At 57.2% G+C, this 15,229-nt stretch overlaps 1 protein-coding gene across 3 annotated transcripts in view; it reads left to right on the top strand.

Moving 5' to 3' along the window:
* Positions 1-40: 40 nt before the first annotated feature.
* Positions 41-15,229, top strand: part of RNF144A (ring finger protein 144A) — a 113,353-nt gene continuing 98,164 nt past the window's right edge. The window contains exon 1 of one of the 3 annotated variants that reach the window (XM_070069755.1): positions 41-180. The gene's annotated coding sequence lies outside the window, so the exon portion shown is untranslated. Of the gene's footprint in view, positions 181-435; positions 888-15,229 lie in introns of those variants that run through there. The other 2 variants (XM_070069757.1, XM_070069756.1) reach the window with 2 other exon arrangements.

Below are 15,229 nucleotides of genomic sequence, written 5' to 3'. Positions count from 1 at the left end.
CGCGCGGCTCTCGGCGGCTGGAGGGCGGGGAGCGCATAAAGGGCGGCTCCGGGCGGGCTTCGCCAGCGCCGGCGCGGGTAGGCGGCGGCGGCGGAGGGCACCGCGCACCGCGCATCGCGCATCGCGCACCGGCGCCGGGCGGAGCCGGCCTCGCAGGAGCTCCGGGCCGCGTGGGACCAGGTAGGGTGACGCGCGCGTCCCCTTTGTGTCGGCATCCCCGGAGCCGGCCTCGCGGTCCGCGGACGCTGCAGGGCGCTGGGGCGACCGGCAGCGCCTTGGGGCGGGGACCTGCCGGCTCTGAGCCCGGGACGCCCGCCCTGCCCCTCGGGGGTCTGGCGCCCGCGCCCGCAGCGCCGTGGCGGTTTGGGAACCTCCCTCCTACCGCGCGCGCCTAGCCCCGCGTCCCGGGCGCCTCTCGTGATCCGGGTCGCTCGCAGGCCCGCGGCGCAGTCTCGGGCAGGGCGGCCGCGCCAGGGAGCGCCAGGGGGCGGGAGAGTCGGGTCCCGTGCAGCGCGGAGCCCCCGGCCTCTTGGCCTGCGCGCCCGGCACTCTCCGCCAGCGCTGGCCCGGGCAGGGGGCGCAGCCGCTGCCGCCCAGTCCCTGGGGAAGCCCCCGCCCCTGGCCCTGGCCCTCCGGGGTCGTCGAAGGCCAGTCTCGGGATGGTCACTCCAAAAGTTCCCGCGCGTGTCCCTGTCCCCACCCTTCCCAGTGAATGAAGAGGAACGGCCATTGAGCAGCTGTCCCTCTGGCGTTGCGCGAGGGCAGCCGCTGGCGAGCAGAGGACTTGCGTGGGCAAGGCCCAGCCCGGGAGCTCTGTGCGTGGGTCCTACCACCCGTGGCGGCCACGGGAAACGCACCAGACTCCTTGCTCTGACCGCCTGGCGCGGGTGAGGCCCAGGAGGAGGGACAAGGACACGCCCCGGGGATCCGTGGCGGTGAGCGTTAAGCCGCAAGGGAGATGTGTTTGTAAGCAAGGCCGTGTAGAAGCTCGCGGAGCTGTGGGGGTTTCCCAGAGAGAGGAGGGGTGGGGAGGCTTTTGGGGGGGAAGTGTGTGGGCGGGACCTGCAGGTGGGGCGTTCAGGTGGTAGGAGGGGCCCGCGTGGGGGGGCCCTGAATTTGTCAGGGGGTTGCCCCTTGGCTCTGTGGGAGACCAGACCAGAGACCCGCGGGTCTCAAACTGTTGGGAACCTGGTCTGTGTGCTTTGAGAGTGCCTTTGACAGTGTTCCTTTCATTAATGCAAAATAAAATGGTTTATTTCACGTGAGAGGCCGTGAGAGAGGACAGGGAGAGCTCCTATCTAGTTTATTCCTCAAATGCCGGCCGTGGCCAAGACTGATCCAAGCCAAGGTCGGAGCCAGGTTCTCTCTCTCTCTCTCTCTCTCTTTAAAGATTTATTTTATTTATTTGAAAGACAGAGTTACAGAGAGAGGTAGAGCCAGAGAGAGAGAGGTCTTCCATTCCACTGGTTCACTCCCCAAATGACCGCAATGGCCAGAGCTGAGCTGATCCAAAGCCAAGAGCCAGGAGCTTCTTCTGGGTCTCCCACGTGGGTGCAGGGGCCAAAAGACTTGGGCCATCTTCTACTGCTTTCCCAGGCCATAGCAGGGAGCTGAATCGGAAGAGGAGCAGCCGGGACTTGAACTGCCCACATAGGATGCCAGCGCTGCAGGCTGGGGCTTTAACCCACTGCTCCACAGCGCTGGCCCCAGAACCAGGTTCTCAATCTGGATCTCCCACGTGGGTGGCAGGGACTCAGGTACTTGAGCCTTCAGTTGCTGCTTGCCAGGTTGTGCATTGGCAGGAAGCTGGACTCCAGAGTGGAGCCAGAACGCAAACCCAGGCACGCTGACGCCAGATGCAGACATGCCAGCTGGCGTCCTAACCGCCAGGCCCTGCGTGCACCCGATGTTTTCATGAATTTTTAAAACATGCAGAGCAAGTGTGACTAGAGGGGTCAGATGGGGATAAGTCATGAAATCTCTGAATTCCAGTCCAGGGCTCTGGGGCTGTCCATGGCACCGGGAGCCAGTGATGGTCAGCGTGGTGTGTGGAGAGGGGCAGGCCTGGGGACCCTCTCCCCCAGGGTGGGCCTCCATGGCTGCCCCTTCTCAGAGGGCTGCTCCTGGATCCAGGCCCTCTTGAGGAAGTGGGACGAGAAATTCCCAGGCTCAGCACAAGTTGAGTTTTCCAGTTTTTAAAGAGGCCTGACAGTGACATCGCTGTCCCTGGAAGGGAACTAGTGAGGTGCTAACTGGAGTGAGTGACGGGGACAGCCACGGGCCTGTGGCCGAGGCAGAGTTTGAGAACGCCCAGAGCTCCGTTGGTTCTCTTCTCTAGGGGCCGTCCAGTGCCTAGCTTGCTGGCTTTCAGTCCCTCGTCCAGACTGATGCTTGGGTACCGTGTGTCGGCTGGGAACTGGATGTGGTTTGGGACTTTGGGAGACCTCACACGGTGCCCCCTGCTCCTGGGCAGCCCAGGGCTCCGAGCCACGTGGCCCCACTGAGAATGTGGCCTTTCCCACCGTGGTTCCTGATTTGTCCCTGCTGCTTGTTTTTGTTACATTGCTCCTCCCTCCTGAGAGTCTTTCTCTCCGGAGCTGGAGGAAGTCTGTCCTTGGAGGCTGAGAATCTCAGAACCAGGTGGTTTGCCACGGATCCCTCCCTTCAGCCCCCTCGTTGTGAGCCCGGGGACAGGGGCTCGGCTCGGAGGGGCTGGGGAGCCCAGGGCACACGGTGGGCTGAGGCTGGAAGCCTCGCCCTGGCATCAGCATTTCCGACTCTGTGTGTGGTCCCTTCCACAGGCTGCACTTGAGGTCCTCTGGTGTCCCCAGGAGTCTGGTGGTCAGCAGCACTCAGGCTGTCTTACAGCCCTTGGGTGCTTCCCAGGTATCTGACCAGGCCGGGCCCCCTGACTTTGTGGGGAGCATGTGTGCATGTTGGGGGGCTTCTCAGAGGCAGCAGAAAGGCCATGAAAGGAATGGGATGCTTCCGGGGGAGGTGGACGGTTCACGGTCACTCTGGGCAGTTTTCTGACAGCCAGGTCTGTGCGGCTGGCAGAGCATTTGAGGTCTTTGTTCCTGGGACCAGTTTCCTTTCTCCCTTTGTGTGTTACTGATACACACGAGGACCTTTTCTTAATGATATGAAGAAATTAAGTTGAAGCCTCCCCTCCCTTCCCTGTCGGGTGCCAGTGCTGGAGGACAGAGCTGTGTGAGTGGCACAGCTATGTGACCTTGGCACGTGTCTTCACCTCCCTAGGTGGCCGCAGTTCCTTCAGGGTAAAATCAAGATGTTGGCCCAAATGTTTACCCAGATCCAGAAATAAAAATACTCCTGTTTCAATCACATGTTATAAGAGAATTTTGCAAGACCACTCCCCAGATGCAACTATTTGTAAGGATTTTTGCAAGAAAAAAATGCAAATTGCAGATTTTTCTCAGGGATGATGAGCAGTTCATTGCTGCTAAATATCTCTAGCTCCCTGATCTAAAACTTGAATTGGCATGTTTCCAGACTGGTTTCTGGGAGTGGGAGAAAGGCTTCCTCTAAGGAGCCGGCTCACAAGGTGGATGCAGTGTTGCAGAGAGAAGTCAGTTCCTCGATGTTATGAAGAGGTTTGCCAGGCTGTGTTCTGCTCTCTCCCGGGTCTGTGGGCCTGGGGACAGACAGTAGTTAATATCCATTAAGTGTTTCCCATGCACTGGGCATCAAGCATGGGTGTGTGGCGTGCATTATGGAAGGTGTAGCTTTCACCTGGTCCCAGATGACACGTGCATACCACTGCCCTCATCTGACAGCAGCGGTGCTGCCCAGGGTCTCACAGATGTTAAGTGTTGAAGCCGGGCTTTGAGCTCAGAGGTCTGCAGGAAATGAGTCCATGACCTTGAGCAAGCTGTAGTCTGGGGAGCTGGAAGCAAGAACATTCCCAGACTGATGTAACATCAGGGTCAGGGCGATGATGTAGGCGTGCAGAGAGCAGTGGGACCGGCGGGGACGCCTGTTCAGCCCGGGTCTGCTTGGGGGACTGGAAGGATGCACCTGAGCTAGCCAGCAGGCGAGAGGATCAGTGTCAACATGGAGCCTGGGAACAGCAAGAAACAGCGCGGGGTCCGTGGAGAGCTCAGAACCAGCACAGCGGGGCTGAGCGGCCAGGGGCGCATTGCTGCTGATGTGCCCGGGTGGGGCTGGCCGTCTCTGGGAGCTGCTGGTGCCAAGGTGTCCAGGGTAGCACTGTTGCTATCATTCCCTGTATCCACCGGCAAGTCTCAGCTGTGCGATTGTGTTTGCATCATTTCCTTTTGGAGCAGCCTCTTTCCCTGTATTTCCTCCAGTTGTTTGCCTGCCTTCTGATTCCTTGGAGGGAAGGGGGGAGTGCCAGGGAAGATCACAGCACCTGCCCTTGGCAGCCTTTCTCTTGACTGTCCAGGAACCTCGTGCGCCGTCTTCAGAGCGGTCTCGGAGGCTGGTGTGGTTCTGCTGCCCTGAGCTATAAGTTAGTCCAAGTGTCGATGGCGTCGATACAGAGGTGCTTCTGCTTATGCCAGCACAGCCCTGCAGGCGAAGCACGTGGGAGAAAAGGGAGGGATTCCACGTTCTGGAGCTGGTGATGGTCAGCTCTCTCGTGAGAGTTACTGATCACGCCGGGTTTTGTGACCCTCCTAGGGCTCTGCTCACCTCTTACTGTGTTGTGTTCCTGGGAAAACTTGCAGACTTCAGAAGGGTTGTTCTTCAAGTGGGGCACGCAAGGTGACTGGCAGGCTGTGTATTAAGGCCACTTGGAGGGAGGCGCCGTGCAGATGCATCAAGACTCCCACTGCAACTCCGTGAGTGGTACAAGCCCTGGGCGCCTGGCCCTTTCGAGGGCATCTGAGAATTCATGCCGAGGGTGCCCTGTGAGTCCCCCTGGCTTGCCCTTTGCTACCGCCTCATCTGTACCCTCAGCTGTAGCTCCCCTTGGCTCCAGCCCCGTCCGTCCAGGTCTCCAGGCTAGCTCACACCCAGGGATGTTCTCCGCTCTCCCTGTGCCAAGTCCTGATGGTCGTTGAAGGTGCAGCCCATGCTGCCTTTGCCCCAGAGCTGTGCAAACACTGCCGGAGGTGACTGCAGAGATCCGCTCGTCTGATCCTGGCGTTGGACAGATGTGGCACGGACGTGTGTGGCCGGAGGCGGCCAGGATCGCAGACCTGGGGCAGGGCAGTCCCTTTGCTCCCACCCTCCTGCATCTCCTCCCCATTCCTCAGCCAGAAAGATTCTCTCTCCCAGGTGCTTCCATAGCGACTTCTTTTCAGAATCCCTGATTACATTTGAAACTCTAATCTAATTTTAGGGATTTATGTAACCGTCTTATTTTTCTCTACTAAACCAGAAGCTCTGCCAAGGTAAGAACTTCCTCATCACTGGGTCCCCCCCTTGCCCATCCTGCTCTTTTGGTTTCTGTAACATGATTGAGTACACGATGGAGAAACCGGGTTCAGGAGGGGGATCTCAGGCAGCAGATCAGTGAGGAAGCGGAGAGTCTGTGGGCTGCCATCATGGAGTCAGCTGGGAGACGTACGTCTTCTCCTGGAAAGCTCTAAGACGCCCGGGCAGTGGGGAGTTGGGTGGTGGGGGTGTTTGCTTGGGGTCCAGAGTGAGGATCACAGGTGCAGCCCTGGAGGCCCAGAATGTGGGGAGGACGCCCCCAGAGAGCGCTCCGCGCCATGGTGGGTGCTGTGTTTGGCATTGTGCGGCGTGCAGTGGTGAGTGCCATGCTGGACCCCGTGGTGGGGGCAGTGGTGCTGCCATGTAAGTACCAAGGTGGGGGAGGTGGTGGGTGCAGGGGTCGCCTGCACAGTAGATAAGCCCATGTCAGCCCGGAGTCTGCACCCAGCCCATGTCTGCACCCAGCCCGGAGTCTGCACCCAGCCCGGACTCTGCACCCAGCCCATGTCTGCACCCAGCCCGGAGTCTGCACCCAGCCCATGTCTGCATCCAGCATTTGAGGGACTCACTTCTGGGCTTCCATCAGTGGGAACGCCGTGGGATGCGCCTGTGGAGTGAGTTGGGCCTCACCCTGTGATGGCCCCGCTGTATCAGAGGGGTGTGTACTGCGGTGACAGAACCAAGTGCACCTTCGGCTCATCTGGGCATGTTCCGTGGACTTCTGGGGAGGAAGTTCTCGGTGGGTAGAATAGGTGAGGGGAGAGGCGTGAAGAGGAGGCGGGGGGTGGGGAAGAGGGTTCAGGAGCTGGAGAAGAAGGGGGTGATGGTTCAGGCCGAGCAGGATTCCGTCTGGAGGGTGAGGAGGAGGCAGGGCTGCTGGACGAGCCATCAGGCGTTGAGTGGGAGGCGGGGCTACGTCTCCTGTGGCAGTGTGGAGTTTCTGCTAAGAGCGCCTTGGAAGTGTGTGCCGTGGAAGGGCGCGAGGGCCTGCGTGCGTGTGGCTCTTCCACGTGGGAGCTGGAGACCTGCAGCAGTCAGTGTGGTACAGTGGGCATGAGGAAGAGTCCCCGGTTCCAGACGGCCACTGACACGGAGCACCTGCTCTCCTCCGGCGAGCGTGGCAGGTATCACCCGCACGTGCCCTCCAGGGTGTGCTCCAGGGCAGCCTGCGTGATGGGCAGGGGGCAGACCCGCAGAGGCCCCGACTCGGCAGTGACCCAGAACAGGAGGCAGCACCGGGGCTCCTCGCACCCTCTTTCCCGAAGGCTCCATTGCCTCAGTTCCTCCTGGAAGTGCGTGGGGCAGAGCAGAACGGTTTAGTGCACACGGAGCTCCCGAAGACTTGGAGCGCCAGGGCCAGAGGAGCTGAAACTCATTGGTATTTCCTCCTCCTGGCTTGGCTGGGGGAGGCGATCGCAGTCCCGGATGGTGATGGGACAGAGCTGGCTCCCTGAGCTCCGAGAGCAGCTCCTCCCTTCCTCTCCTCCTTCCTTCCTCTCTCTGTCTCAATGAAGCATTAGCTGCAGCCCTACAGCTGAGGCTTTCTGGGGGTGGGAGGCCAGCAGAGTGGAGCACAGGGCCAGATGTCTTAGGAAGAAGGGAAAGAAAGATCCCTTTATTCCGTCAGCCTGCAGGGTCCCGGGAACCTGCCTTTGTGTGGGTGCATCCCGCACCCTCTTCCCTGCACTGCTCTTGGGTGATGTCCTCATTGCTTCCCTCTCTTCGTCGTGTAAAGAGGCACCAGAGGCCAGAAGTGAGTGTAGGGTTCCCCGTGTACCCTAGGACAGGAGCAGGCAGGAAGCAGAACACGGGGAAGCAAAGCACAGGTACAGACAAGTGCAAAGTCCTGGGTGCAGGGGAATGTGTCGCTCCGGGCTCTGCCTCCATGTTCACGTGGCTGTCTTCTCTGTCCCAGTGTCCGTGTCGCTTCTCACGAGGATCAGGGCCTGCCCTGTTGATCTCATCTTTGCTTAATTCATCTGCGAAGAGCCCGCCCCGTGTGATCAGAGGCAGAAGTGCCGGGGGTTCAGGCCAGAGCACAGAGGCACGCGGCAGTGTCTGTCAGTTCATGTGGCAGAGCTCTGTGCCAAGACTTGCCCCCTCTAGCAAGAAGGTGTTGAGGGTGGGTGGCCGTGACACTGAAGCAGCCGCTTTGCCGTGTCCCTGAGAGCCCCGGCTCTGCTCTTCCCGCTGCGCCATGTTCCGTGAGTGACCTGTGCCAGCATGCCGGCTGCCCTGTGACCAGGGAGACCACCAGTGCGGTGGGCTCACGTCTGTGTGTGTGGCAGCAGTGGAGGTGGGGGAGTGGGCGTCTGCTGCACCTGCCGCTTTGTGTCAGGAAGGAGCAGAGTTTCCCAGAAGCACCTCAGCTGGCTCTGGGGAGGGCTCCATGGCTCGAGCTGGACCGCAGGGCGACCCCCGGAGTCGTGAGAAGTGAGGAAGTGAGAGCCGCTGGAGGACTGGGCAAGGTGAAGCAGTCGACAGCCGCGTGATGCCACGGTGCCGGTCGTGCTGGGGCTTCCGGGGCCGCCTTTCTGCCTCTCTCTCACCTGCTCTTCCTGGAACAGAGAGCCCGTGTGGGACAGGGTCCCCATCCAGGTGCGTGAGGCCTCCATGTCTTCTTGTGGTGCTCGGCACTTCCGTGTGCAGGTGTAGGTGGGGTATGGCGAGGGCCGGCAAGTCCCAGTCCTGCCTGATTCATTCAGTAAACTTCCGGCACCTTCACGTAGCAGGTGCTCAACCCACGGCCGTTGACCCAATCTGCGTCTTCTGCCTTGAGAGCTGGACAGTCCAGACACATCCAGAGGCACACACTGTAGTATTCACATGCGCATCGTGGGTGCTGCTGTACACCAAGCAGTGGGAACACACAGCAAGCAAGCCCTTGCTGTCCGGCCCAGTGGGCTGCTCGTCCTTTCTCTGACTTGTAAGGAGGTTCTGCTTGTGAGGAGTAGAGAGTCAAGGAGCCCACAGTGTAGACCAGGCCCTGTGCCGGGGAGGGCCCACATGAGTGCCACATGGGAGGACGAGTCTTGCCCCTCCTGAGGTCGGTGCAGCTCCTGCCTGTGCTCCTGGGACGTGCTCCTCTTTGGCCCACAGTTCTGCGTTCTGGACAGTGACCTTGCTTTCTCCCGGTCCCTGGCCATAGGCAGCGTGGCCGGCCTCGCCGCAGGAGGAGCAGCTCAGCCGTGCCTGCTGAGGGACTGCCCGCGGCCCACCGCCGTGTCCTGCCAGCCTGGCAGACGAGGGCTGTTTTCTGTGGGCGGGCAGGACTTCCTGTGCCTGCAGCCAGCTGGAGGCCAGTGCTGTCCTGGGGCCCCATTGTCCAGCGTGGGAGCTGCTGAGCCTCTGGGGCTCTGCAGCCCTGGAACGCTGGCCAGTCCCCACCACGGCTGTGCTTGAAGTGGATTTCAGAGGTCTAGTGTGGAAAACAGAATGCAAAGGTCCAGCCAATGTTTTTTATATTTTATTTATGTGAGAGACAGAGAGAACTCCCATCTGCTGGTTCCTTTCCTAAATATCTGAAATGGCTGAGACTGGGATGGACCAAGATGGAGAGACGGGAACTGATCCAGGTCTCTCCTGTGGGTGTCAGGGACCCGGTTCCTTGAGCACCCCCAGGTCTGCACTGGTGGGATCAAAGCCTCCCCTGTTGTCAGAGGGAGCTACACTGATGGGGATGCGGACGTCGTAGGTGCCGTGTTAAACACCTGTTCCCAGTAATGATGTTTATAAGGATGGCATGTTGAAATGATTGTATTTTGGTTCTATTGGGATAAATAAAGTATATTACTAAAATGATTTCCGTTATACTTTTTAAAATGAGATTACCACAGCATTCACTACATAGGTGCTGGGGCAGGCATTTGCTTATCAGTAAAGGTACCAGTTAAGATGCCCATGTCCACCTTCGAGTGCCTGGCCTAGATGCCTGGCTCCACTCTTGATTCCAGCTTCCTGCCAACACAGGCCTCAGGAAGCAGCAGATCATGACTCAGTTAACAGGGTCCCCGTCACTCACATCAGAGGCCTAAATTGAGTTCCTGGCTCCTGGCTTCAGCCCGGCCCAGCTCTGGCCATTGTGTGCATTTGGGGAGTTAACAGGCAAATGGGAGCTTTCTCTCTCTCTCTCTCTCTCTCTCTAAGAGAACAGAAAGCTCCAGGTGTGACTCCACATCCCCCCGCCCTGAGCCCAGGCTGCTGCCCTGCAGGGACTGGGAAGAGGTGGTTCTTTACAGTTCACGCCCTTCTGACCGGCTGTGTGCTGGGGGCCAGGGTGGCCAGAACCAGGGGCGCTGTGCCAGCCGTGTGAGAGCTGGCTGGTGCAGCGTTGTCCCCGACACTGCACGCTTCTCGCTGCCGTCTTCAGTTTGGTTGTCCGTGCTTTGGATGCCTCCCTGGCTTGGCCGACTCGGGCCCCCCTTTCCTACAGCCTGTGCTGCTCAGATTGATCGGTTGGATTCACGGGTTGGATTCTGGGACGTTTTTGTTGAATGTGTACACAGGAGGGCTTGGGTTAGATGAGTGAATGTTTTTCCTTAGGAAACTCCTCAGCTGTTGAAATCTACCTGGATGCCCTCATCTTTACTTCAGGTTCATTGCTGTGGGTCTTCCTTGTTTCCCCTTGGGGCCTCTGTCTCTCCCATGGCTGCCAGTGTCTTGTCCTTGACCTTCTTCTGGCTTTAAAGATCTAGAAATGTGGACCCCACCCGACTGTGTGTGGATTAGCTGCCCAGAGACGACTGGCTAAGGGCAGACTCTTTCCGTAAACCCTGCACGTGCACCCAGCCCAGAGTCTGCACCCAGCCCATGTCTGCACCCAGCCCGGAGTCTGCACCCAGCCTGGAGTCTGCACCCAGCCTCAGAGTCTGCACCCAGCCCGGAGTCTGTACCCAGCCCATGTCTGCACCCAGCCCCAAGTCTGTGCCCAGCCCCAGAGTCTGCACCCAGCCCCGGAGTCTGCACCCAGCCCCAAGTCTGTGCCCAGCCCGGAGTCTGCACCCAGCCCGGAGTCTGTACCCAGTCCAAGAGTCTGTGCCCAGCCCATGTCTCACCCAGCCCCGGAGTCTGCACCCAGCCCCGGAGTCTACACCCAGCCCGGAGTCTGTGCCCAGCCCATGTCTCACCCAGCCCCGGAGTCTGTACCCAGCCTGGAGTCTGCACCCAGCCCCGGAGTCTGTGCCCAGCCCATGTCTCACCCAGCCCCGGAGTCTGTACCCAGCCCCGGAGTCTGTACCCAGCCCAGAGTCTGCACCCAGCCCTGGAGTCTGTGCCCAGCCCCGGAGTCTGCACCCAGCCCCGGAGTCTGTACCCAGCCCCGGAGTCTGCGCCCAGCCCGGAGTCTGCACCCAGCCTTGGAGTCTGTACCCAGCCCCGGAGTCTGCGCCCAGCCCGGAGTCTGCACCCAGTCTTGGAGTCTGTGCCCAGCCCCGGAGTCTGCACCCAGCCTTGGAGTCTGTACCCAGCCCAGAGTCTGTACCCAGCCTGGAGTCTGCACCCAGTCTTGGAGTCTGCACCCAGCCCGGAGTCTGCACCCAGTCCCGGAGTCTGTGTCTAGCCCATGTCTCACCCCGCCCCAGAGTCTGCACCCCGCCCCGGAGTTTGCACCCAGCCTGGAGTCTGTGCTCAGCCCATGTCTCACCCAGCCCCAGAGTCTGCACCCAGCCCGGAGTCTGCACCCAGCCCGGAGTCTGTGCCCAGCCCCGGGGTCTGTACCCAGCCCAGAGTCTGCACCCAGCCCGAGTCTGTACCCAGCCGGGAGTCTGTGCCCAGCCCATGTCTGTCCAGCACGTGAAATCTCATGCCCCTTGCTTGTTTTCCAACCCCCCTCCCCCCGACAGCAGAGCTACCCCTCTGCCCTCCTCCACGCTCCTCACCCCTTCCTTGGCAAGACTGCGTTCCAGGTCTGCATCCTTGCTCTCTTAGCTGCTGTTACTGCTCTTGCGTCTTCAGAGCTGGTGGCGTTCCCTGGCCCGTTTGCCACCTCTGGCTTTGTTGCTGGCTGTCCCCTAGGTTGGGTGTCCCTGGGTTTCCTGGGGGAATAGCCTGCCCCATCACTTGTCTTTCCTGCACCCCAGTCTGGTCTCAGTGCGTTCTGATGCACACCTTGTCTTCTCCACAGGCCAAAAGCTGGCTTCTCCTCTTCCTGCCTGAACCCTCAGCCCCCCTCAGTGGTGAAGGTGGTGTGGGAGGAGCAGCCTCCCTTTAACCCTGGGAGGCAGGAGGCCAGGTGCCAGCAGGTAGCTGGGCGCTTTGCTCAGTGTAAGGTTCTTCAAACCTGGCAACAAGTTTTAACTCCAAAGATTCAAAAGCAGCAGAACTGATGTTAAGGTGCGGCTTGCATGATGGCGGCACAGGTGACTGTCATGGAGGTGGCTGTGGGAATGGGAAGTGACCTGCTTCTCAGGGTTTGGCCTACTGCGGGTGCAGGCGTGTGAAGGGCGTCCTGCCTCCCCTTTAGACTTCTCCCCAGCCCTCCCTGGCAGCATGGCTGTGACTCAGAGCTTGTCAAGCCTCTGTTCCACGTGTAGAAGAATGGTGGGGACCTTCTGGGCTGCAGGAACACAGGGCGCATTCTGCTGAGTTTAGAATTTTCAGCACCGCACCTGGGCTGCTAAACACCAAGGTCACTTTGACACCCCAGCCCTGCAGGTGTGGCACCCATGGTGCAGGTGAGCACCCGGGCTTCCACACTGGCCGCCTGCTGTGGTGGAGCAGACAGCACTTTGGCTGAGTTAGGAAGACTGAGTATAGATGGGAGAATCCTGTGCCCAGCACAGCTCTCCACCTCTCTGTCATCATCCCTGTCCTGTTCACCTGTAACTAAGAAGAACCCCGGGGTCACTTCTGTTGTGCAGTAAATAACACAGGCCCGAGAAAATGTGGAGAAGTCGTCAGAGACCCATCCCCGAAGTGGGTCCATGGCTGGCCCCGGGGGCTGCACAGATCCGGAGGACAGAGACCCCCGGGGTAGATGGGACTGCCTGCAGCGTCCACACCCCTCCCTGGGCGCCCCTCGCTGGCTGAGCGGAAGGTTGCCCTGTGGAGATGTCTCAGCCATTGAGGCCGTTCATTGCTTCCTCTGGAGTTTCGGCCAGAGATGGAACAGTCTGAGTGCAGTGGCCCCCGCGTTCCTCCTTTCCCAGTTTTCCTACTTTGGGAGCTGTTTTTCCGTTTACAGTGCAAATGCATGGGACCCAGGGGTTACCTCGGATAGTGCTGTTTAATGTTCGGGAATCTTGCAGCTGTCTTTCCGTTACGGTTTGTAATTTAATTCCATGGTGAGGTGAGAGCCTGTGTGCTCTGCGTTTTGTTTTGTGGACTGGACCACGCCACATGAGCTAGAGGGGTGTGCATTCTGCTCTTGTTGGGTGGCGTGTTCTGGATCAAGTAGGTCCAGTTGCTTCTTGGTGCTCTTCAACTCAGCTGCATCCCTGTGGATTCTCTGCCTGCGGGGTTAGAATAGCCACTGCCTTGGAGTGGATTTGTCTTTTTCTCCTTGCAGTTCAATCAGTTTCCTCTATGTTTGGGGGCTCAGTTGGGGGGTACATGCTTGTTTATTTAGCATTGTTAGTTCTTGGAGAACTGATTTCCTTTATCAGCATTTGGTGATGTCCCTCTTTGTCCCTGTTGTTTTTTTTTAAAGGATTTAATATGTGTATTTTTATTCATAATTGACACATACTAATTGTACATATTTTGAGTTGTGATATTTTAATCCATGTATACAATGGGCAATGAATAGATGAATTGCTTATCCATCAGTTCAAGCATTTATCATTTCTTCGCATTGGGAACATTCAAAATCCTCTGTGTTGGTGGTTTTGAGAACTACAGTTAATTGTTTTCCATCAGTCACCCTACTGTGCCGTAGAACACCAGGAGTTGCTGCTTCGATCCAACTGCACCCATTTGATATCCTCCCTGTGGCCCCTCCTCCTCCCGGCCTCTCCCCTTTCCAGCCTCTGGTCCTCTCTGTTCTACTGTCTGCTTCTATGGCGTCAGCTTTTTGGGCTTTCACTTGTAAGTGAAACATACAGTACTTGTCTTTCTGTTTTTTTTTTTTTTTTAAGCTTTATTCATTTATTTGAAAGGCAGAGTTAGAGAGAGAGAGAGAGAGAGAGAGAGAGAGAGATACCTTCCATCCCTGGTTCACTCCCCAAATTGCCACAATAGCCAGAGCTAAGCCAATCCAAAGCCAGGAGCCAAGAGCTTCTTCCAGATCTCTCATGTGGATGCAGGGACACAAGCACTTGGGCCATCTGCTGCTGCTTTCCCAGGTGCATAAGCAGGAAGCTGGATTGGAAGTGGAGCAGGCAGGACTTGAATTGGGTCTGTGTGGGATACCAGTGCTGCAGACAGCAGCTTTACCCACCACGCCACAGCGCCAACCCCAGTCTTTCCGTTCCTGGCTTACTTCCCTTAATGTGTCACCCTCCAGGCTCATCTGTGCTGCCACAAATGGCAGGATTTCACTCTTTTTCATGGCTGAGTGTTATTCCATCGTGTATGTGTAACCAGATTTTGTTTATCTATTCACCTCCCAATAGAACACCCAGGTTGGTTCCCTAGTGTGGCTGTCATGCCTGAAATTACCATAGCTGGAGCTGGTCCACCTTTCTTTATCTAGTGTTGGCTACTTTTTACTTAACTTGAATCTTTATATTTAAAGTAGGTTTCTTATAGACAACACAATGTATGTACAGTCTTACTTTTCTGTTCCTGTAAGAATCTGTTATCTTTTAACTACATATTTAGACCATTCACGTTTAAGGTGATTATTGATACATTTAGATAATATCTGCCTTATCTGTAACTGTTTTCTATTAATTTTGTCTGTTTTTAACTCTTTTTCTGACTTTACTAGTTTGTTATTTTTTCTATTATTACATCAGCTTTGCTTCTTTTAACATTTTTAGCATGTTTGCACTATGCATTTTAAACCTAAGTTCACTTTCAAAAAACTCTGCAGCACCTGCTCTTGTGTGAAGGCGCCTTGTGGCACAGTATCCCAACTCCTCCTGCTGATCCCTTCAGCTAGGGACAGATGTTGGCTGTGACTCTCTGATTTCACCTGACTCCCCGGTGAGATATATTTATCTTAGATACAAAGATTCAGGTTAGGTAGAAGTAACCAACACTGATCGAAGAAAGCTGGAGGAGCTATGCTGATTTCAGGCACAGTAGTAGGCACACAGGGGACTCTACCTAGGTGTTCCATTGATAGACCAACGAACAAAGAAAATCTGCTTACACATACACAGTGGAATAACACTCAGCCATGAAAAAGAGTGAAATCCTGCCATTTGCCACAGCATAGACGACCCTGGAGGGTGGCAGGTAGAGTTTGATGTGATCTGTTGGTTTGCCCTGGGACTTCATTTTCTTATGGGCCCAAAGCTCATTGATTGTTTTTTTTTTTTTTTTTTAAGATTTATTTATTTATTTGAAAGTCAGAGTTACACACAGAGAGAGAAGGAGAGGCAGAGAGAGAGAGAGAGAGAGAGAGAGAGAGAGAGAGCTTCCATCTGCTGGTTCACTCCCCAATGGGCCGCAGTGGCCTGAGCTGCGCCGATCCAAAGCCTGGAGCCAGGAGCTTCTTCTGTGTCTCCCACGTGGGTGCAGGGTCTCAAGGACTTGGCCCATCTTCTGCTGCTTTTCCAGGCCATAGCAGAGAGCTGGATCAGAAGTGGAGCAGCCGGGACTTGAACTGGCACCCATATGGGGTGCCGGCATTGCAGGCAGCAGCCTTTCAGCTATGCCACAGTCCCGGCCCCATCATTGATTTTCTATTTGACCAGACTTCTGC

The sequence above is a fragment of the Oryctolagus cuniculus genome, chromosome 2, assembly GCF_964237555.1.
Source record: "Oryctolagus cuniculus chromosome 2, mOryCun1.1, whole genome shotgun sequence".
Classification (NCBI taxonomy): Eukaryota; Metazoa; Chordata; class Mammalia; order Lagomorpha; family Leporidae; genus Oryctolagus; species Oryctolagus cuniculus.
This window is presented reverse-complemented; position numbering and strand designations above follow the sequence as displayed.